Consider the following 18,891-nt stretch of genomic DNA (forward strand, 5'->3'; position numbering starts at 1 on the left):
AAGAACAGACGCAGGAGGAGGAGCAAAACGCAGGTTTTTATGGGGTCTTCCAGTTTTCCTATCTCAGCCACAGAGGGGTCTGATCCAGAGATGAAACAACTAGGCCAGAAGCAAAGGAGCGAACGTTCCGAACTCGTCCAGGTGGGAACATTCGTTCAGGCGATAGTTACTGGGCATCACCTTGTGTTGCTGGGTGCTCTGCGCATGGCAGGAAGCCCTCAATGAGTGGGGGCCCGTCCATGAAGCCGGCCAGCGGAGAGCCCTGTGAAGGCACACGCAGGTGTCATTATAACACGAACGGGACCCAGGCTGCGCAGGCAGAAGAGCTCGGCCAGGGGTCAGGCAGTCTGGGCGGTACTGCCGCGGTTAGCCGGCTGCAAGGCCCGGCTCTTTCTCCAGGGCTGCTGTGAGTCCAGGCTCAGAGCGCTGTGCTGAGCTGTGGCCACCAGACCCAGCCCGTGGGGCATCCGCAACTGACCGGTCGGGAGCTTGGGCTTCTGGACGTCCCCGACCTGGCTCTGAACTCGGGCCCCAACACTCGCCAGTCCCGTTCCTCAACGTCATCACCTGCAAGGGCAGCCACACGTGCGTGTGTCACCTGTGTGAGTGCTGACGTGCACCAAATGTTTACCTTGGTGCTTGGTTCTACACGGCAGGGCCGATAGGGATTTGTGTCGTTGGCACGATGTGGTTCTGTGCGTGTTCTCGTGCTGTGTAGTAACACATCATCACGGTTTTAGCTGCTGAGCACAACACTGATTTAGTACCTTAGGGCGCCTGTGGGTCACGAGGCATCAGCAGGGCTCTGCTCCCTCCCGGAGCTCAACTTCCAGGACTTTCAGGAGATTGGCTGAATTCAGTTCCTTGGGTGGTAGGTTGAGGTCCTGTCTCCTGCTGGCTGTCAGCAGGGAGCTGCTTTAACTCCTGGAGGCCTCTCCTGGGCCCGTGTGCCTGGGTCCCGCCTCGGAGCCAGCCACAGCGCTCAGAATCCTCGTGCTTGGAGTGTCTCCGAACGACCTTTCTGCCACTTCTCTCTTGCCTCAGCCGGAGAAAGTTCTTTGCTCTTAAGAGCTCGCCTGAGTTGGTCGTGCAGGGTAGTCTCCCTACCTAAGATCCATAGCCTTACATCCGCACGGTCCCGTTCGCCATGTGATGTCACATATCTACAGATTCCTGGGGCCTTGTGGGGACTGTTCTGTCTCCTACAATGGCCTTTCGAGGGGCGTTCAGAGCACTCTGTTGCTTGCAGCGGAGGAGGCGTGGACTCCAGATGCCAGCACTGATCACCTGCGTTGAGTGCAGGGCTGACCTCTGGGCAGGACTTCCTAGGTGTCACGCACCGTCAGATGGTCTCATCTGACTACACGAGGGCTATGTGATGCCAGTACTGTTTAAAACCCCTCATTTAAAGATGCTTGAAATGGATGCTTAGCGAGGCCAGTGACTTGTCCGAGGACTTCACTGGTGGCTCCCGGAGCTGGCACCAAGCCCATGTGACCGGGCCCCAAAGTCAGAATTGGTGGTGGTGGTGTTATATTTTTAAAACGTCAGTATTAAGTTATAATTGTCAGAATTAAATAATAAAAGCGCCCTAGGTGCTGGGCTCACCCCAGGAGATGCTTTGAGGTGGCAAAACCCAGGCATGGGCGACAGATCAGACCAGTGTTCAGCAACCACTTCCTCCGTGTCCCCATCCCCCGTGTGCTTCCTCCTCCCCCTTCTCCTCCTCCTCCTCCTCCTCCTCCTCCTCCGGTCCTGCTTGGATGTTGGGCTCAGCTGCGTAACTTGCTTTGGCCGGTGGAATGTGGGAAGAGGTGGCCGTGCACCAGCTCTGAGCCCAGCTCCTGGGAGACATAGCCCTCAGGGAACTTCTGTCATTTGTCAGGAGCTCAAGCCCCGGGTGGCTGCCCCTCCAGAGGGAGACACGGAGAGTGGCCTGAGTGTGACCCCAGCACAGAGCCGCCCCAGCCGTGCCTTCCTCTTGTTAGTGAGAAATAAAGGCTTATTGCTGTTCTCCTTGGTGGCTGTTTGTTACACAGTAAAACCTGACTGATACACCTGGGAACCAAGTACTTGACAGAGTGGGAATTGAGTTGTGTCAGGGGCAGTGCATTAAAGCTCATCAGAAATTAATGTAATGATTTGTTCTAAACTTCATAAGTCCTGATCTTACATGGTACCTGATTATGGGTCTTCCTGGTCATTGTCGGTGCCCTGACTTCCCTACTGAGGGAGCCCTCTCGTGTTCCTGCTGGAGGAGTGATATCAGGGCCCGCCCTGCTCCTGGGCATGATCTGAGACAGGGTGGGGCCTGGGCTCGGGGTTCAGGCCCTGTGGTCACATCTTAACTCCCTGGAGAGACTTCCCTTATCACCAATCATAGCACCCTCTGGACTCTTTGTGACAGCTCCTGAGATGAGGGAGTGTATAAAAGTATTTGTGGCTTTATTCCTTCACTCTTGTGTCCATTCAGCAAAGTTTTCTGAGCACCTACTATTCTCAAGGACTCGATGAGGGACTCTTGTCTTCCCAGTTCTGATTGTTTGCAGGGTTCTGCTCAGACCCGATGCCAGGGAGAGTGTGCACGTGTGAAAGAGAGACTCCGAAGATGTCCCCAGATTCTGGAGGAGATTGAGTGCCTCCCCCTGGCAGTGCTGGGGCGGGCTGCATGCACGTGGTGCCATCTGAACCCGAGGAACGGGCCCCGTTCACTGGATCCCTCATCCAGAAACGTTTTACTGCCTGTCTACTAAGTGCCAGATACCGGGCTAGCTGCTAGAGGCGTGAGAGTGAACCAGTCAGACCATGTTGCTCTCTTTATGGGACACAGGGAGAGAGGAAGGAAGGATGCTTTAGGAAAGGGAACAGCACATAAAAAGGCATATTTTAAATAAGATTTGGGGAAGTCCTGGAAGACAAAAAATGGTTTGGTTTGAACCCATCCAGGACAAAGCAAGAAAGTCTCAAAGCGGTTAGTCCTTATCACCTCCGTAATGCTTGCTAAAAGTATCAATAGTGAGACACAACAGAAAAACCTATCCCATATAGGGAACAGCGGCAGTGAAAGTTAGTGTCAGCCAAGACTCTAGGGAAAATTCGGAGTGATTCTGTTCATTATAATGAGATGTGTGTGAAGTATGTGTAAGTTTCTGGTCATGTTAACACATGGCTCCTACGTGCCTGGATTGAACATGCTGTGTAGTGTTGGCCAAGTGGGATTTGGAGAGAGCCTTAGGGTTTGGAAAAATTGAAACTCACATGAAAGGTCCAGGCGTGGAAAGTCTCACTGATTCAGAGCAAAGCTTGCCTTTCAAAGGATCAGAGAACCTGCTTCACCCCCTGAAGGCACAGTGGGTCTCTGTCCTGGCCAAGAATCAGCTGACCAGCAGCCCAGAACTTGGCAGCCTTGGCAGGGCTGAGATGACTTTCCCCTTCTTCCTTTTGGGTCTTAAGTCGAGGAATGCAAAGAAATAAGAAATGAGATATTGTAACAGTGCCGAGACTCGGACCACAAACAACAAAGTAAATTGAATCCATGCTGTCATATTTAGAAGGAGATTGAGTGGATGTAGTAGTGACTTGTGTGATCATCTCATTTATTCATGTGTTTTGGGCCATTTCCATGCTTTGAAGGCTTCAGAGTTGTCCGCCATGTTGTATTTGTAGATATGGTGTAAATTATTTAAAGGAATTGAATTATTTACATTTGCAAACATCACTTAGAACAATTAAGTTTTATTGTAAGGTATTAAGTTCAGTACATTAAGAATTGCATTTTAAGGTGTGTGAGTTTGCCCTCTGGCTACAAAAGCAGCATTAAAGATTGTAGAGCACGGGTTTTTCTCTTCTATTATGATGATAAGTTATATTAAATTTCCTAATGTCATACTATTCATTTGCTTATTAATTCAACCAGTTACAGTGACTATGTCCTCATAGAGACCAGCTTCTGGCTGGCTCTCATGAGGCTTAGTGTCCAGACTGCCGGATCTTAAAATGTAGTCCTTGAGCCAGCAGCCCCAGTAGAAATTCAAAATTTTGGAAGCCCCCACCCGGACCCCACCTGCCCACAGACCTGTTGAATCAGACACACTGGGGCCAGGCCCAGCCATCTCTGTTTTAACCAGCCTTCCAGGTGGTTCTGATACTTACTAAAGTTGGAGAAACTCAAACCAGTTTGAGTTTCTATTTCTTCTTAGGTCAGTTTTATAATTTGTATTTGCTTAGAAAACTGCCCATTGAATCCAACCTCTAAACATATTATCATGGAGTTGTGAACATACTTATTAAGAATTTTAAAAAGTCGGTTTTTGCAGTTCTCTTCTGTTAGACTGTATATTGTCTTCCCACACTCCTGCTTTTTTCCAACTGATGAATCAGAATTTTGGAGCAGACGAAGCCTGTGCTGTCTTGTTTGAGAGACACCCTTACGGATGTGGTTTCAAGGATGTCAGTTTCACACATGCAGAGGTGAAAAATGGCAGGAGAATCCTGTGCCGCCCTACTGGTGGGATCTTCTTCTGATCTCATCCTGGAGATGGGTTTGTTGGCTGGGAATCTTGTGGCCCTCATCTTCTGGACAGACACCTGTAAATCCTGGTGAGGGCGTGCTGCCTTTCTACTCCTTTCTCCAACTTCTCTTGGTTCCAGAATGGTGCCAGGACAGAGTGAGCTGGGTCAGAGCAACATTGTTGGCAGGAGTGGTGGACTAAGTCACTTGGGCATGCTTTATCACATGACTTGTCTCAGCAGGGCTTCTGTCTTGGTTTTGCCAGATGCCCTTTATAGGGCCTTCTTCTGAGGCCCTGTGCTCCCACCAGGAATTGTGTGTCCTCTGTGTTCAGGAAAATCTCCTCTTAGGGCCTTGATGCATATCAAAGTGCAAGATGGATGTTCTAGATGTACTTATGTGAAATGGGGGACATGGGCCAAGAGATCAGTGCACTGCTTAGCACTTAGTAAGTACTGGGTTAATAATATGCTGGCAAAGGCATTTGCTGTGAGCAAAGTCTTCACCAAGGGGATGGGCATCTAATGGTGGAGTTCACGGTTGGCCCACCCTTGTCTTTGCCACCACATTTTTATAAATGCAGGCTGTAGTGGGTTAAAGAGTATCCCCTCAAAAGATATGCCAGAGTGTTAATCCCCACACCTGTAAGTGTGACCTTATTTGAAAATAGTCTTTGAAGATGTAGTCAAAGATCTCCAGATGAGATCATACTGGATTTGCTGTGGGTTCTACCTCCAATCGCCGGTGTCCTTGTGAGAGGCATTGGAGGGATGTGGCCATAAGTCTAGGGACACCACAGACTACTGGTGGCCACCAGGTGCTGGGAGAGTGCGTAGAACAGGCTCCGTCTCAGAGTTTCCAGAAGGAATGGTCTCTGTGGACACTTCGATTTCAGACTTCTGGCATTGGGAGGCCTGGTTTCTCCCTGACGCTGGACTCTGCCTGAGGTATAGCTGCTCAGACACCTTCGGGGGTCCCCGAGCGTGTGCCGGGCTGCAGGGAAACAGGCCTTCCCCACACATCCCCAGGCACCTCGGTCCTTCCCAGTGGAGAGGGGAGCCTCTTAAGGAAGGGACAACCTTACCAGCCTATTGGTAAGATTGGGGGTCTATTTTATTTTATATGTATTTCAAATATGTGCCATCCATTCGCTCTGCCCAAGAGACACATGGTATCTGGGTTACAGCCTACTGATGGTCATTCTGGAAACTTCTAGAATCTCAGTTTTTGCCATAAGCAAAATAGTAGAGCATGTGTTCACACTTAGGCATCTTCAGACTCCATAACTAGCACGCATGTCCTCACTTGTTACCTGCTCTCTGTGTAGAAGGAGTTCTATTTCCTGGGACTGCCTTGTTCTGTTTCTGCTGCCCTTGTCCTTCCTTCATTCATAGCTCTTAGCTCACACTGCAGTGAGCTCACACCCTCATGTCCTGGGCAGGGCTTTTGTGTTGTGTTCTTTGTGATCTGGACAGTCAGGTGCAGCCTCAGGAGGAGCCCGAGATGGGCTCAGGACAACAAAGACTATCATATCATGGGTCCCAGAGGCAGGAGGCACGCCAGGCCATGTGGGGCCCCATGAGGAAGCACCAGGGTGGCCAGGGGACAGAAGTCAGGAGCAAGGTAGCACCTAGGCATGGCCTTTGTTGGGAGTTTCCAGGGGAAAGGTGAGGCAGGGCAGGGCAGGGTCACACTTGGCCAGTGTGACCAGTTCTGCTGGTTTTGGGGTCTTCAGTTGTCTGGCGCCTGGCCCTGGGATGAGCGAGGCAGAGGAATGTGGCCTTCTGGGTGTGGGGGCCAGACAGGAGATGTGGCTCTGGGTAGTTGGCCTACATAACCCATGTGTGCCCTGCTGGGCTCATTGTGTCTCCAAGAACTGCCTAGCTCGGGGGGTGGGGGGGGGGGCAGTGTCTCCACGGCCAGAAGGGTTTTCTTAGAAGTCTAAACATCATAATATACAGAAATAGAAGTACATGTATTTACACAATAGAGCTTTCTTTTCCTCAAGCAATCCCCATATCCACCGCTCCCCGCTCTGCTCTTGTTCAGCTCCCCAGGGCTGCTGGCTTCCTCCCAGGGCGGGAACATGTTGTCTTCAGAAGGTGGCCCCATCTCTCAGGTGTACAATCTCTGCAGGATCATTTGGGCCCAGAAGCGCGACTGGCTTAAGTGCCACGGAGAGCATCGGCTGGAGCCAGGCGACCCTGCCCGGGGTCAGGTCTGACCTTCCTGGCGTCGGCTTTCTGTGGCTCCTGGAGCCTTGGCCTCCTTCTCTCCTGGAGGAAAGCGCTTTTCTCCAGGAGGCGGGAGACTGGCTCAGGAGGTCCGCCCTTGATCCTCCCAGCCCGGGCACTCCACAAGGAAAAGGTCCTCCTGGACTCCGTTTGAAGCACCAGGCAGGTTCCACGCGGTCCCGCTTAGCCTCGTAGCAGCTTCCTGAAGTCACGGTGACGAGTCACGGCACACTGGGCGGCTCAACACAGCAGTGTGTTCTCTGGTGGGTCTCGAGCCCGGAAGTCTGGAAACAGGGTGCGGGGGCCGCTCTCTCCCCGAGGCTCTTCCCGGGTTCTTTGGCTCGTGGTGGCGTTGTTCCAGCCTCTCGGCCCCATCGCCCTCTTCTCTGTGAGCCCCTCAGGTCTCTCTCTCTCCTAAGAACTGCTCCTAAGCAGCACAGCCCTCTCTCGCCTAAGAATGCTTGGGGTGGCGTTTGGGGTCCACCCACACCATCCAGGGTCATCTTCCCATAGGAAGGCCATGAACTCAATCACACCTGCAAAGTCTCTGTTAAGGTCACATTCACCAGCCCCAGGGCTTGTGACCGGGCATCTTTGGGGGCCTTTATGAGCTTACCCCTGGCCCCGTGCCCACCCTGGGACCGCAGAGCCCAGCGGCCAGAGCCTCAGCTTGGGTAAGAGGCCCACCTGTGGGGCCAGAGGAGCGGGCTGCACCCCTGCAGGAGGGCGTGCTCCCCTCGGCCCCATGGAGCCGCACTGTGACTCTCTGGTGATTGCTCGTCAAGTGTGCAGTTTCCATGTGTGTCTTCTCTCTTGACCGAGCTTGTCAGCAGCGTTGAGGGGTTTTCACTGATGCTGTTGTTATCTCCATGCTTCTGTGACCCTCGGGGGTCAGTCACTTGCTCAAGGCTTCACCATCCTGGCTGCCCAGCTCCTGGGGCCAGGCCGCCCTGGCAGGTGCCGGCTCACTGTGGGGGTGGGGGTGGCCAGGGAAGGGCTCCGGCCACCATCTGGCCGTCTCAGGGTCGTGGAGTTTCCTGGCCAGCTGCCCCGGATGTGCCGCCCAGGCCTGTCTGCTCTGAAGGCCTCATGGTGGCAGAGCACAGAGCAGGACGAAGGCCGGGCGTGTTGCCCTTTTGCCCATTTGGGAGCTGAGCCGCCTGTCGGCATCACCTGAGCAAACCTGAGCCACCAAGCTCCCTGTCGTGGTGGTCCCCACGTGTCTGCTCTGCTCTGCCTGACCGCCGGCAGGGTTGGTTCTCGGGGCGTCTGCTTGCCTCTGTTGACCCTGAGGGTGGGGGCTCCCGTGTCCCCAGGGCATTCGGGGGAAGCCTGCAGGACGCTGCTGCCTGCGGTGGCCCCGACGCGGGACAGCCCGGTGCTCTGGGCGTGCCATGGCCCAGACCAGTGCAGTGGGGGGGGGGGGGGGGGGGGGGGAGGGGGGCAGCTCGCAGCTCGCAGGAATGGCCACACTCCTCGTTGGTAAGAAAGTGACCATCTGTTTTTGCCCAACAGAGACCAGAGTGCAAGACAAAGCAGGGACCTTCCAGGCTCTGTATGTAGCTTTGACGGGCTTCCAAAGTGAAGCATGAGGTGAGGAGTTTCGTCAGATGTGACAAACAGATGATGGCAGTTGAGACGTTAGAATTTCACGGAGGCGTCCGAGTGGCTGGAGTGCCCGTCAGCAGAAAATCCCTGCGGGGTCCTGGTTGCCTTGGGAAAGCTGCTTCCCAAACCCCCAACCCAGCCTGCTGGGACCAGGGCTGGGCATTGCGCAGGGGTGTGTGAAGATACAGCCACAGGAGGAAAGCGTTCACATTACCATCTGGCTTTCCACTGTTAAATTATGAAGATTAAAAAAAAATTAATGTTTTTTTCTATTTGAGAGACAGAGAGCAAGCAAGTGAGCAGGAAGGGGCAGAGAGAGACAGAGGGAGAGAGAGAGAGCCAGCCAGCAGGGGAGGGGCAGAGAGAGAGAGAGAGATAGCCAGCCAGCAGGGGAGGGGCAGAGAGAGAAAGATAGCAAACCAGCAGGGGAGGGGCAGAGAGAGGGAGAGAGAGAGGAGCCAGCAGGGGAGGGGCAGAGGGAGGAAGAGGGAGAGAGAGAGCAAGCAAGCAGGGGAGGGACAGAGAGGGCTAGCCAGCAGGGTGGGGCAGAGAGAAGGAGAGAGAAGGAGAGAGCCAGCCAGTAGGGGAGGGGCAGAAAGGGAGAGGGAGAGAGAGCGAGCCAGCAGGGGAGGGTCAGAGAGAGGGAGAGGGAGAGAGAGCTAGCGAGCCAGCAGGAGAGGAGCAGAGAGAGAGCCAGCCAGCAGGGGAGGGGCAGAAAGAGAGGGAGAGGGAGAGAGAGAGCGAGCCAGCAGGGGAGGGGGAGAGAGAGAGAGAGCCAGCAGGGGAGGGTCAGAGAGAGAGAGAGAGAGAGAGAGAGAGAGAGAGCCAGCAGGAGAGGGGCAGAGAGAGAGCCAGCCAGCAGGGGAGGGGCAGAGAAAGAGGGAGAGGGAGGGAGAGAGTGAGCCAGCAGGGGAGGGGCAGAGAGAGAATCCTAAGCAGCCTCTGCACTGTCAGTGTGAAATCCAATCTGGGCCTCGAACCCACAAACTGTGACGACATGACCTGACCTGAAATCAAGAGCCAGACGCTCAACCGCCTGAGCCACCCAGGTGCCTTAAATTATGAAGATTGTGTTTTCCAGGTTGTTTTATTGTCGTGGAAAATATTTAGGGATGCAAATTCCATAGGTCCATCTTTGGAGAGGATGGCACGTGTGAGGCCGTTTTTGCCACATTGTGCCTAAAGTCAGACCCCATGGTGACCTGTGCTGCCTGGCCTGCAGGCCTTCTCAGAGGCTTTACAAAATGTGGGTATGCTTTGGAATTGCTAACAGGGAAGACATTTTCCAACTTCTAAGTTCTAGAATTCTTCCGACAGAATTCCTCCTTTGAGGTGAGCCTGTGAGTGGTCTGTCCGTAGGTCAGAGGGGGGCTCATTGCCACCCCCGGCGTCTGGGTGTGGGTGTGAGTGGACCCTTCCTCCCCCGCCCCCAGCCACAGGCCCAGGCGGTGGGGAACCGCGTCTTGCTTTGCCCTCCTGTCGCTGCAAAGTCTAGTTAGTGCCCAATCGTCTCCTTGGGGGAACTCGCAGTTGCAAAGCCTCCTCTCACTTTGACCTTGCACCTGCTTCCGTCCCCGGCTCTGTCACACAGTTGATGTCACACCCGCGTAACGTGGCTCCAACCCCCGCAGGGGAGCCGAGGCGGGGTGCTGACACCCACCTCTTCAGACTCTGTTCCACTTTTGCTGGAGCAGAGCAGCAGGCTCCCCTCCCGGAAAGCACCACCGCGGGGAGCCATCCGTGCCCCTCGTGTCCAGCTGGGAGTGGGGGCTCGCCTCTGCCCTTAGCAGGGCCCACAGAACCTTCCAGGCTTCGGCCTCCAGAGAAGGGGTCTAGGTTGGAGCTGCCTGCTTCTGCTTCTCTCTGCTCCACCCAAAATTTGAAAATGAAAACGAAGTCTGGGGGGTCTTGTCCTGTAGGGGTTCAGACAACTGACGATTAGGGTCCCTCAACTAACCTGAAAGCTTTACGCGATGCTGGGGCGCGGAGTCAGTGTCAGGGGCACAGCGTGGCTGCCTGGTGGGGCGGCGGAGGAGACGGGGGTCCTAGCCGGTCACCTTGGGGGCAAACGCAGATGATCTGCCTCCTGGAGGACTTTGCAGCCGGCCATCCACCCCAGACCCGGCGACTCCCTGCAGTCCGCAATCCGCTGTCCTTCCACGGGAGGACCGAGAGCGGTGCTTCTTGGCCGAACGAGGACAGCTTAGGAGCACATCCGGAAACTTGTAGACCATCTGTACCTCCGTGGTCCCTTCGTAAGCAAGGCCACTTGGATGCTTCAGGTCTCCGAATGCCGGCAGTGTGAATTCATCCGATGCTCCGCCTTGGCGCGTTGTGGGGTTTCTCTTCTGATATCCACGGAACTTTCGGCTGTCCCTCACAGTCCATCTAAATTGGAAATGAGGTTTTGTCTTAGGAGACATATTTCAGGAGAATCTGGTTCTGATTCCTGCGCAATTGAACACGGTTTTCTCCTCAACTGGGAAGCGGCCCATTTTCCCTGGTCTGTGTGGCTCAGTGTTCCCTGGCTTTGGTGCTGAGGCCGTTAGCAAATGTGGGGTGACCCTCCTCTTCCCATTATCCCAACGTCCTATAATTTGCCTTCCTCGGGAGGCAGCGAGACAATTTGGTTAAGTATCTCATTATCAGCTCCCTCCTTCCGGCGGGCTTTTCTTGTGCCTTGTGCGGGCCTCTGGGGCTCGATTTTCCGTCACGCAGGACTTCTTGTTGGCACATTTTAACCCCCCACGAATCTCGTGATTCATTGGAACTCAAAAGCCTTCCTTTCTCCGTTTGCCATAGCCTCTGCAGAGATCTCAGAAGAAATTGAAAATGGGCAGATGGGTTATTCTATGGCTGCTTTAAGCTTTCCCCCTAATGAAGTGTGTTCGTTGCGTTATGATTTCTGTTTCATGGCATCCAATTTCTTGTCGGATGTGATAAACAACGGAGCGGATAGGTTTTATATTAGCCTTTCATCACTCAGTGGACAATTTCAGTCTCTCATAGCCTCTGTTATGGCCTCTCGGTGTTTCATTTAGCTGAAATGTGACGACACGGAGGCTCTTTGTGGCCGACCGACACGATACAGAGCCATCGTGGAGATGAGTTTGCTTCTCAATTATTCGCCGGGCGCCACCAGGTAGTTTCCTCGCTTACTGGGCGCTTTGGCTAATTGCTGTTTTAACTTCGTCTGTCTGGCTTCCAGGAGGGTCCCACACTCCCGGTACTGTTCCAAATCCGCCCCCATTCTCGGTCGTCTGGCGGTTTCCACCGGCTTGTCATCTCTCGCCGTGTCTCCAGCCTCCAGCTGCCACCTTGTTCTCCTCCAGCGTCTGTTTCAGGCTTACTGGGCATCTCTACCTTAGGCACGTTTAGTTGTATTTCGGAGCCAAAGTGTTTGACCTCTCCGTAGTAGTTACACTCACAATCTTCACACCGACTTAAAAATCTCTGAAATATTTTCATGCCTAAAAACAACCTCCGCAAGATTTTTCAGGTCTGCTTTCTGAGTTTGTGGGGGTTTTGATTTCCCTCGACGCTGATGAAACGTCTGTGAGTCCGTCCCCTGGAGAGCTGAGTGAGAGTTGAATGGATGTGGGGTTCGGCGTCAGGGGAGTTGGCCTCGGATCCATTCTGATGTAATTGCTGGGAATATTGAACAAAGATAATTCAAAACGAATATTCTCACCACTTTTACCCTCTTTTCTATACCATGTCCCTTTTTATCAGGGACGCCTAGATATAATTTTTTTGACACTTAGACATCTCCTTCCTCTCCTGGAAATTGGTGTTGACATTTTTCTATAAAGACATTGAACTTTGATGCTCTTTATGCGAAACTCAATTGAACTCTTCAGAAAACTTATTCATTTTCTTTTGGCTTATGGATGGGAACACAGAGGTGAACTTACCAATTTCTCCGTGGAAAGTAGAACTTGGAGAGATTTCAGAAAAGCCAGGATTTGAAGATCCTGAATCTTTTCCTTTGCTGGACCTCAGTGAGGAAGTGACTTATTATGCCTGGTGTTAATGCATTTGAAATGGCTTCTTAAATACACTTGTGCAGGGCTAACAAGGGAGGTGTGCAGATGGGGTTAACAGCGTCGTACAGTCTGATATTTGCTGCGGACAGAGGCTTTGTGCAACACACTTTTACCAGGGGTGTTCTGGAGGAATTCAGATTGAGGTGGAGGTCATTTTCAAATAAAAATTGCTATGGCGTGGGGCGCCTGGGTGGCGCCGTCGGTGAAGCGTCCGACTTCGGCCGGGTCACGATCTCGCGGTCCGTGAGTTCGAGCCCCGCGTCGGGCTCTGGGCCGACGGCTCGGAGCCTGGAGCCTGCTTCCGGTTCTGTGTCTCCCTCTCTCTCTGCCCCTCCCCCGTTCGTGCTCTGTCTCTCTCTGTCCCAAAAATAAATAAATAAATAAAAAACGTTGAAAAAAAATTGCTATGACGTGTGAAAGGTAATTAAATGCTTTGTTTTGAAACTTGAATAGCAATTCTTAGGGCTTTTAGACAAACTTTGCCTCCATTGCCAGGTCTTAGTAGAACATACGTTAGAAAAAGTGATTTGTTTTCTTAAGAAAAATTTTTTTTTAACGTTTATTTATTTCCGAGTGAGGAAGAGACAGAGCATGAGCAGGGGAGGGGCAGAGAGAGAGAGAGGGAGACACAGAATCGGAAGCAGCCTCCAGGCTCTGAGCTGTCAGCGCTGAGCCCGACGCGGGGCTCGAACCCACAGACCGCAAGATCATGACCTGAGCCGAAGTCGGACGCTCAACTGACTGAGCCACCCAGGCACCCAGAAAAAGTGTTTTCTTCAGTCAGGCTCTTTACAGAGGAGAGTCTGCGGACCCCTAGACTGCCTCGCCTAGACTGCAGGCTCCTAGATGTCCAGCCAGAGCGCCCACGGAAGGGTCCAGACAAAAGGTTGCTCCCAGGGGTTGACAGCCCTCAGCCACGCCCTTCACATTCATTTTAGTGCAGTTGTCCTCCTCGTGCAGCCTGGTATTGTTTTCCCTCCGCAGCCTGGTGTTGTCCTCCCCGTGCAGCCCGTTGTTGTCCTCCCCCCACAGCCCTGTGTTGTCCTCTCATGCAGCCCTGAGTTATCTTCCCCCAGCAGCCCTGTGTGGTCCTCCTCCCGCAGCCCTGTGTGGTCCTCCCCCGCAGACCTGAGTTCTCTTCCCCCCGCAGTCCTGTGTTGTCCTCCCTGTGCAGCTCATTGTTGTCCTCCCCCCACAGCCCTGAGTTGTCCTCCCCGTGCAGCCCTGTGTTGTCCTCCCCCCCAGCCCTGAGTTGTCCTCCCCCCCGCAGCCCTGAGTTGTCCTCCCCCCGCAGCCCGGTGTTGTCCTCCCCCCGCAGCCTTGAGTTGTCTTCCCCCCGCAGCCCGGTGTTGTCCTCCCCCCAGACATTGAAGCCTCGGGCCTCATCACTTGTAAATGTGACCTGTTTGGAAATAAGGTCTTTACAGATGTCGTCAACATATAACTCACGAGGCGATCATCCTGGCATAGTGCCCTTGGTCTGGTGTGACATGTGTCCCCATAGCAAGAGGCGCACACAGCGCGTGGGGGGAGGCGGTCACAAGACGGTGCACGCAGAGGGTGCAGCCGTGTGGCACCAGCCACGAAACGCTGGCCGCTGCAGCGGCCAAGAGGCAGGAATCGTCCTCCTCTGGACCCGGCGGAGACAGCACGGCCTGCTGTGCCCCCTCTTTCAGACTTCCTGGACACACTCTGTTGTCTTAAAGCACCCGGTCTGTGCCATTTGTCACAGAAGCCACAGGAGCTCCCGTGCCTTCGCCCCCTCCTTCAAAGCCCATCGGTGTGTGGGGGGTGGTCCTGGCACCCTGACGGGAGGCCATGGTCCTTCCTATGCACATGACCCAATGAACTTGATGAGACCCAGAGAGGGACTCGTGCGTTCTCGCTCAAGTGCCCTGGCCGCGTGCAGGGGTGGACTGGCGGCTGACCGGCCCCCGGAAGCTTCCTCTCCCTTCCTCCCCCAGACACGTGTCTGACAGGTGTGGCTGACTGGCACAGAAGCTCTGAGCCCAGAGAGATCAGCATCTGAGGGCAGCCTGCCAGGCTGGGCTCACGTTTAGAGGACGGACACCCCCAGAGAAGAGGTGATAGCTGGATTCTCGACTCACCTGCGTTCCCTGTTCTTGACCTGGGCGGCCCTGTATCACAGGGGTCCTGGCGTGGGGTGTGTGTGTCTGCAAAGGACACAGCATCAGCCACTGAACGTGGGCAGGGGGCATCAGAACATCTGTGGATACTTACCTTTAACTTAAAGGAGTTACACTTAATATATATATATACGTATATATATATACATATATACGTATATATATATATATATATTTTTTTTTTTTGTACATTCACAATGTACATTTTATCAGTCAGAGTCCTGGCAGGAGGGAGGCAGCACACTCAATGTCAGCATGATCTGATGAGCCAGGAGTAAAGGCTGTGCTGGCTCCCTTCACCCCTTCAGATGCCCTCTCACTGCTCCTTTGTCCTGCGTGAGCTCTGTCATGCGCCCCTGCCCTTTTGGGATTGGGCAGTGGGGAGCCCTGGCTGGTTTTGGGAAGAGGGAGGAGCAGGAGGCTTGGCAGTCACCACCCCCTCTCGTGGGCTTGCCTTGGGTATCTGACTTCCTTCTCCTGAGGGCCCTGCTTCTCTCCAGGCCTCTCTGCAGGATTCTGCCCTTCTGGGTTTGGGGTCCACTTTTCCCCTCTTCCTGTGTGCCTGGGAAGGTGACTACACCTTGACAACTGGCCCTGAGTCACGTTTTTCTCCCACACCCCTGTAAAGGGTACTAAACTCTGTACATTTACTAAACGCTTATTGAGGTGTCCTAATTGCATGAGCCATATGCTTCTTGTTGGGACCCGGGACAAAGAGACCCTTTGGAAGATGTGGTCACGGTGTAGGGAAACCAGGAAGCACGGTCAGCACCCCAGGGCTCTATGGAGAGAGGAAGGGTTCAGTGAGGCCATGACACCGCCCCCCCCCCCCCCCCGCCCAGGGAGGGAGCTGGGAGTAAGCACCCTGACCTCACAAGGCTACATGAGGGCCAGACCCAACGGAAGGCAGAATATGAGGGGACTGTCGATGACGTCCGTGCTGGATAGTGTTCCGGGTGCAGAGCCAGGAGAAGGGCGGGGACGTAGGTCTGGCAGGGTCCGCTAATGACACTGAGCACATACGTTATGTGTTCATTTGGCCATTGATGTATATATTTAGAATGTAAATAAATAAACATGCACTAGGAGAGTATGCTCATTTCTTTTTAATGGATGGGAGTTAAACAGCAAAACGTTTTGGAAATCAGCAACTTGGAAGATGACTTCCAAACACTGAGGTCTCAGGACAGAATGCTGACACTTTACCAGTCGTTGGTAGTTATTGGCTGAAGACGCTTGAAGCCGCGGGGCCTAGAAATCAATTGCTTGCGTCCGCTGGAGTTGCTAGACCCCACGCCGGATCCAGTGAGACCCAGAGGCTGGAGGACAGAACCCGTGGCTCCGTCAGCAGCCGGCTCCGCGGAGCCGAGACGCTGGCTCTGGGACGGGCAGCCGGCACCACCCTGGTGGGGAGACTGGGAGCCTGCACCAGGGCGGTCACAGTGAGGGTCGCGAGATGTGGGCACGTTCTTGGTTCGCGGAGACGGTGGAGCCCACAGATCCTGCTGCCGGATGGACGCAAGACGTGAGTGGACAAGGGGAGTCGAGAGTGACACCAAGGGTGGGGCTTCACTGATGCGGGGGAGAGCTGCCGGAGGGGCGAGTGCCCGAGCTCGGGCATGGACACGTGAGAACGTGTGGGACACGTTTGAGGTGCTGTGGCTGCCTTCCCTGCCTCCAGGCCCCTCTTGCAGCGGGACTTGGCCGCTCCTTCCATCGAGAGATGGAGTCTTTTCCCCAACCCCAGACTGTGGCTCGTCTTGACACTTGCCTTGGCCAACAAAAGGCAGAAGTGATGTTGTGTGGCTTCTGAGCCTTGGCCTCCAGAGGCTTTGCTGCTCCTGCTCTCTGGATCTGAGGAACGTGCCCGGAGGCGGCCGTGTGGAGAGGAGCTGTCCTGGCCGAGCACGGGTTGCCCGGCACGAATGAGGCCATCTTGGGCCGGCCACTCGTTAGCTGCTGGACAATGACACCTGCAGGGATCTACCGCCCAGCTCAAATCATCTGGCCACAGGGTCTTTATTTAGGTTCTTAAGCTTTGGAGCGGGTTCAAAACAGCACAGACAATGAAGGTATCAACTTGACATTCAGAGCAGATGCTTTAAAAATACAGGTTTTGTTGTTATACAGGACTGGTGAGGCCAACAGGCCAGGTGATTGTCCATGAAAAGAGTGTGTGACTCACAGCTCCCAAGAGTGGGGGGCACATCAGGCCACAGGGGCCCACGGGAAGCACGGGGCTGCTCAGGAGGCAGGGCGGGGGTGTGGAGCCCTTTACTTTAGTAAAGGGCAGGAGCCTTTACTATGTTTGCACAGGAAAAGATGGGAGAGGCATAGGAAGCAGGCTCAGCCTGGCTCATTTGAATGATGTCGGTGGACTCTGGGTTGGGTTCTCTACCCTGAAGAGGTTAGGGCAGGGCAGGTGTGTGAGAGCCAGACAGAGGACATAGTTAGGGATTGGTGGGTTTTCATAAGAAAAATGCCTTTGAGTTGTTCACTGTCACTAGGCATGGGGCAGTCCTGGGAGGGGCGGTCCCTCCAGGGGCAGCAGGGAGGGCCACAGATGTCCGAGCGTCGGAACAAATAACCATGCTTAACACAGAGATGTCATAGAATCATCAGCTCTGGGGGTCTGGGGCTCCGGGGAGGGTCTGGGCTGCAATGCAGATGTGGGAGCTGTCAGAGCCTGGACAAGGCCACCCAGCTAGTGAGTGATGATGGAAGGGGGAGTGAGCAGCAGAGCCGGGAGGACCTCCAACACGCAGGTACCATGGAGCAGGGACTCGGAAAAAGACTCCCACCAAAGAGCCACCAGGACGAGGAGGGGGACGGACTGTCTGTGCTGAGGGCTGCGGATTGGCCCAGGAGAGCTGGGTTGGGGGTTGGCAGCAAGGAGGCTCCAGAGGGAGCTGCCCAGTCAGCCCGCACACCCCCGCCTCCTGGCTCCCTCCTTTCAAGCCTCTTCTTCCTCCTTGCTCTCCGAACATGCACCTGCTCCAATACGCCACCTGAGCCACGAGTTTCTCTTGTGTGTTGTCCACGCTCTCATTACACTAGGCTCTGGGAGGCGGTGGTTTCGGTCCCTCGGATGTGCTACTGAACCCCAGGAACCAAGAGCAGAGCCCAACACTGGGAAGAATGAATGAAAGAAGGAAAAGGAGCTTATGTGTCAGCAGACCTGCAGCTTCTCAGGTGCAGGTGAATAAACGGCGTGTCGGGGGGCGCCTGGGTGGCTCAGTCGGTTGAGTGTCCGACTTCAGCTCAGGTCACGATCTCACGATCCGGGAGTTCGAGCCCCGCGTCGGGCTCTGGGCTGATGGCTCAGAGCCTGGAGCCTGCTTCCGATTCTGTGTCTCCCTCTCTCTCTGCCCCTCCCCCGTTCATGCTCTGTCTCTCTCTGTCTCAAAAATAAATAAACGTTAAAAAAAAAAAATAAATAAACGGCGTGTCGGGACGGACGGCCGCCAAGGGGACCAGCTGTGCCCTCCCCCGCCCCTGCCCCGGGCACTCGTGCTCACCCCCGAACCCAGCTGCTACTCCGTATCGCCATCACCCTGACTCAGTCCAGGATAGCAGGCACTTACCAGTCACTGAACAGATAAAACGATAACCTATAAACATGATATTCAAAGAGCTTGAATTTTGTGTTAATTACTAATCCAAATCTGACATGTCTCACATCTGCCCCAGAAAAAAACCCAAATGTCCACTAATGAAAGCACTTAGTGCAATTTTGTCCCCCAGAAAAGTGAGCTATTTAAGGGAAAGCTTGTAGCAAATACCTCTCAAGATAGTAAAAATTAAAGTTTAATTTTTTTTTGCTATTGTTTGTAGTTTAATTATGCAGCATCCCTTTGCAAGAAAGGCTTTAGTCTAGGGCAATTTAACACTTATAAACATGTTCTCTCTTGATTCTGGAACAGAGATTTTAGACAGACAGTGTGATTATCAGTGATCAATCTTCAGGGAGGGAGCCAGGCTCCCCAAAATACCGGCTGAAATTCATGTTCAGAGGCATGATGGAGGAAAAGTGGAGGAGGGCTGGATGGGGAGCCTGGAGCCACCTGCTCTCGGCAGTCCCAGACAGACGGTCTCTGCCAGGGGTGGATATACTTGAAGGCAGGGATCGTTTGTGATCCTTGTCAGGCAAGTCTTCCCAGAAACACCAGAGCCCTTTTCATGATGATGGGCCGGCTCTCTGGGAGGGTGGTCTGCAGGCACATCTGTGCGGCCAGGGCAACTGCAGATGGTTACCACTGGGTCCTCGGACATCGCAGCCTCAACGCGAGACGGCGGCAGCAGGAGAACACGGGGTATCCAGCTCTTACATTTTCTGTCCAGACCTG

The 18,891-nt window shown here is 54.0% G+C and overlaps 1 long non-coding RNA gene across 1 annotated transcript; it reads left to right on the forward strand.

Moving 5' to 3' along the window:
- The first annotated feature begins 793 nt into the window (after positions 1 to 793).
- LOC131493585 (uncharacterized) lies at positions 794 to 18,179 on the forward strand. The gene is made up of 2 exons (XR_009252765.1): positions 794 to 1,291; positions 17,603 to 18,179. It is a non-coding gene; the product is annotated as an uncharacterized LOC131493585 (long non-coding RNA).
- The last annotated feature ends 712 nt before the right edge of the window (positions 18,180 to 18,891 follow it).

Source organism: Neofelis nebulosa, chromosome 13 (genome assembly GCF_028018385.1).
Source record: "Neofelis nebulosa isolate mNeoNeb1 chromosome 13, mNeoNeb1.pri, whole genome shotgun sequence".
In the NCBI taxonomy this organism is placed as follows: Eukaryota; Metazoa; Chordata; class Mammalia; order Carnivora; family Felidae; genus Neofelis; species Neofelis nebulosa.